Below are 5077 nucleotides of genomic sequence, written 5' to 3' on the forward strand. Positions count from 1 at the left end.
TTTTCAACCCCAGTGATTAATCGTATGACCAGCTTTTTAAATTCTTGATCTGATATGTTGTCTAGATCTGCCTTGAGCAGTTCTGTGGCTGTGACTCCCTCCTGGAATTTCTTCAGGGAGAGTTTCTTCGTTTAGTCATTTTTGCTAGTTTTCTGTCTCTTGTCACCTTTAGAAAGCTCGTTATGCTCTGCACACCTATTAATATTTCTCCGTTAAAGGAGGCTTATTGACTGTCCAGGGCCTGCTTTTCAGGAAATATTCTCTTAATGATGTCTCTCAGTTTCCCTTGTTGTGCCTGTGAGTATTTTATTTCCCTACTCTGCAATATTTGGGTCTCACCTTCTTGCACACTTTGGCTTGTTTCTTGGTGTAGTCCTAAGAAGGAAGACAGAATGACAAACACAGAGGGAACAGAAGCACACATACACACAGACAAATCAAACAGAGAAACACATAACAGGGGGGGAAGAAAAGAAAGAAAATGGGAGGGAAAGAGACGAAAAGAAGAGAAGAAGAGAAAATGATAAGAAAAGAGAAAGAATAAAAGAAAAATATATAAAAGGGGGTCAGAGACAAGAAAGGACAGTAGACCGTTTAAAAGTGTATGCCCAGTTTAGGGGAGAGGTAAGGATGAGATACAGGAGAATATATCTGGGTTGCAAGAAGGTGAAAAAGTAAGGGAGAAAGGAAAATAAGGAGTAAAATTTAAAAGAATTGAGTCAGGAAAAAGGAAAAAAGTAATAATGACAAAGAAATAAGTACAAAACAAGTGAAGAAAGAAAAAAAAATTTTATATTATTAAAAAAAAAAAGCAGCAGCTCCCCCTGGTGAATAGGCGTGTTTGGTGCGGTAGGTCTTGGAGGCTGTTATCAGAGGCTCCGCCCCTGCCTGAAGCTAAAAGAGCAGCAGGAAGTGAAGTGTGCATCTTCAGGGACCCAATTGCTGAGTCCCCACCCCCAGTCAGGATCGGGATTGCAATGGGGGAAAGGAAAATAAAAATCTAAAAAAAAAAACTTGAGTCTCTCTTGATTTCCTATAGCTGTTGCTCAAGGCGATGTGCGCTGCTGGAAATGAACTGGGAGCTCCTGCAGTTTAAGGGCACGCCCAGGCCTCCACCCGCCCCCCGACTCCTTGTCAGAGGTAGTGTAGGTGTGGGCCCTATTTTTTCCTGTGGGCACCCGGGATTCACGCAGTCCGTGCAGGGGGCAAGGTGCACCATGGAAATGCAATCCGTGGTCCCGTTCCCAAAACGAAGTTCGAATTGCTCGCCCCCGGCGCCACTGGGCTCCGGCCGCTCTCCGCAGGGAGAAAAGCCGGGAAGTGCGCTCCCCTGTCTCTTCCCTTCGTCTCTCAGGATCCTTGCGCTTCCCCCACGTTGGGCTGGGGATCTTGCCTCCCCTGCCCATCATGGGCTGGCCCGTTTTCAGATCTCCCCCATTCGCCCTCACTCAGGTATCTTTGAGGTTCTATTCTTTCTGGAGTCCGTATTTTCTCCTTCCACTCTTGCAGATGAGAGTAATATCCTTCTCAGTTCGATAGATGGGGTGGATGGAGTTTACCGAGCTCCCTTCCTCTCCGCCATCATCTAGGGTAGTTTTTAACCTCCACATTTTTGGAGATTTTCCTGACTTCTTCCTGTGGTTGATTTCAAGTTTCATAGTGTTGTGATGTGAAGGTGTGTATGGTATGATCTCAATTCTTTTGTATTTATGGAGGGCTATTTTATGTCCCAGTATGTGATCAATCTTGGAGAATGTGCCTTGTGCACTGGAGAAGAAAATCATTCCCTAGCATCAGGATTCAGAGTTCTAAATATATCTATTAATTCCATCTGCTCCAGTGTGCCATTCAGGTCCATTGTTTCTTTAGTGATTTTTTGCCTAGTTGACCTATCCATTGTTGTAAGTGGGGTATTAAAGTCCCCTGCAATTAGCACGCTATTATCAATAAGATTGCTTCTCTTTCTGATTAGTTGTTTTATGTATGTGGGATTCCCGAATTCAGCGCATAGATGTTTATAATTGCTAGTTCTTCCTGATGGAGAGACCATGTAATTATTATATAATGTCCTTCTTCATCTTCTGTTACTGACTTTATTTTAAAGTCCATTTTGTCCGATATAAGTATGGCTACTCCAGCTTTCTTCTGGAGTCCAGTCACATGGTAGGTATTTCTCTATCCTCTTACTTTCAATCTGAAGGTGTCTTCAGGTCTAAGGTGAATCTCTTGTAGACAGCAAATAGATGGATTTTGAGTTTTGATCTATTCTGCTACTCTGTGTCGTTTGACTGGAGCATTCAGTACATTGACATTCAGGGTTATTATTGAAAACTGTGGGTTTAGATTCATTGTGTTCCCTGTAGAACATGTTTGTAATGATATCTCTGATACCTTATATTCCTTGCTACATTTCCCTCATAGAGTCCCTCTTAGGATTTCTTGAAGGGCTGGTTTGGTGGTGATGAATTCTCTCAACTTTTGTTTATTTGGGAAAGCCTTTATCTCTCCTTCGATTTTGAATGACAGGCTTGCTGGATAAAGAATTCTTGGTTGCATATTCTTCCTGTTCATCACATTGAAGATTTTCACCATTCCTTTCTGGCCTGCCAAATTTCAGTAGATATGTCTGTAACCACTCTGATAGGTTTCCCTTTGTATGTTAAGGCTCTTTTCTCCCTAGCAGCTTTCAGAATTCTGTCTTTATCTTTATATTTTGCCATCATAGTTTTACTATGATATGTCGTGGTGAAGGTTGGTTTACGTTACATCTTAGGGGAGTTTGGTATGTCTCTTGAATTTCAATGTCTTTCTCTTTCCTCAGATTGGGGAAATTTTATGTATAATTTGGTCTGGGACCCATTCAGGAACTCTGTCTTTATCTTCCTCTTCAAGAACTCCTATGATACGGATATTGTGCCATTTGATTATATCACTCAGGGCTCTGATTCTCCTTTTATGCTCCTGTATCAATTTCTCTCTCTTTTTCTCGGCCTCCTCTTTTGCTATAAGTGTGTCTTCTATTTCACCTATTCTCCACTATGCTTCTTCAATCCATTCAGTTGTAGTATCCATTTTATTATTCACCTCATTTATAGCCTTTTTTTAACCTGTCATAGGTATTTTGAAGGTCCGTAGTCTGTGTATCAATAGTTTCTCTGATGGTTTTTTGAAGCCCAGCGATTAATTTTATGACAAGTGTTCTAAATTCTTGTTCAGTTAAGTTGTTTATGTCTGTTTTGAGCAGTTCTGTAGTTGTGATTATTTGCTGGAGTTTCTTTAGAGGAAAGTTCTTTCATTTTGACATTTTGGCTAGCTTTCTGTCTCTTGTCAGTCTTGAAAGCTCATTCCGCACTGTGCATGTATTAGTATTCCTCTATTGAAGGAGGCTCTTTGAGTGTCTAGGGTCTGTTTCCCGGGAGATGTTCTTTTAATGGTGTCTCTTGGTTTCTCTTGTTATTCCTCTGATTAATTTATATCCCTACTCAGCGATATTTGGGACTTTCCACTATGTGTGCTTTCGGTTGTTTCTTGAGGTAGCCCTTAGACTTCTGAGGAAGATGGTGGGGGAGGAGGATTCTAAGCTTACCTTGTCCCATGGTGAAACTAAACAACATCCACATTAGTGTAAATAACCCAGAAATTTACCTGAATACTCGCAGAACTGAGTCTCCACAGCTAAATGTAGAGGAGAGTCCACATTGAAGAGAGTAAGAGGGGCAGAGATGAAGTCAGGAACTAAACAGTCCTATGGGAATATCAGAGGGAGGACCAGGCCACACAAGTTTGGATAGGCGAAAGAAACTAACTCTGCTTTAAATGTCTGGTAGAATTCCTCTGGGAATCCATCAGGCCATAGGCTTTTATTCATAGGGAGATTTTTGATAAGATTCTGTTTCTTCACTGGTTATGGGTCTGTTCAGATTTTCTATCTCTTCCCATTTTAATTTTGGTAGTGCATGTGAATTTAGGAATTTGTCCATTTCTTCTAGATTGTCCAGTGTGTTGGCATATAATCATGAAGGAAAATGGATCCTTTACAACAGATCCCTCAGAAATACAAACAATCATCAGAGATTACTATGAAAAATTATATGCCAACAAACCGGACAATCTTTTAACTTTAAAAAATACTCAAGTTCACATATATTATTTTTAATAGCCTGTCTCCTGCTTTCTTATTGTGATAGGCATAGTATTTTGTGCAACATTGTCATAAAAATGTGTTCAATTTAAAAAAATAATTAAGAGTGAATGGTCATTTTATTGACACCCTATGTAACTAGAATGTTGAAAAGAACTTTTGACGGGCTGTCCCCAAGTACATACCAATCTCGTCCCTTTGTTAGTGACTTGTTCTAATCAGTGCTTTGATATTGTTTTTATTTTTGATCATAATTTGACTATACCTATAGTCTTACCAAGCATGTATGAGTTCATAAGCAATTGTCGGGACCTGCCAGAAGAAGAGATGTGCCTTGCACCAGAAGAGCTGCCAGAAGAAGAGATATGTGCCTCGACCTTGCAAGATCAGCAGCCCGCAGAGCAGAGCTGTATTGTTACTTCCAGCTCTGCTGAACTGTTATCACTCCCAGCTCAGCAGAACTGCGTCATCACTCCCAGCTCAGCGGAGCTGCGTTATCAGTTTCCCAGGCTCAGGGCCTATAGGCTGGGCCTTCCTATCAGTTTCCCAGGCATTGTGCTATGCTGAAACTACAAGTTTTAGTTTCTCTCTTATCCTTGCCCTTGTTTCTTAGCAACTGACTTACATCAAGTTGCCCGTTTTCTGCCTTTAAAAGACGTGTGTGTTCTCTCAATAAATGAGACTTGATCAGAGACTTGTCTGCCTCCATTTTCTGTGCTCCCTGCCCCCCAATTCTCTCTCCCTCCCTCAGGACCTGCATTGACCGACCTGCAGGACTGGTCAAGCAATAGTTTGTTTACCTGGTTTTGAACTTTATGTAGGGGGATGGATTACTTTGTGACTTGCATCACTCACTCAGAATTTTTGTGTGAACAGCATTGTTTCAATTTGTTTAGCTGTAGTTTTATTCATATTGTTGTAGGATAATCTCTTCTA

Source organism: Suricata suricatta, chromosome 7 (assembly GCF_006229205.1).
Source record: "Suricata suricatta isolate VVHF042 chromosome 7, meerkat_22Aug2017_6uvM2_HiC, whole genome shotgun sequence".
In the NCBI taxonomy this organism is placed as follows: Eukaryota; Metazoa; Chordata; class Mammalia; order Carnivora; family Herpestidae; genus Suricata; species Suricata suricatta.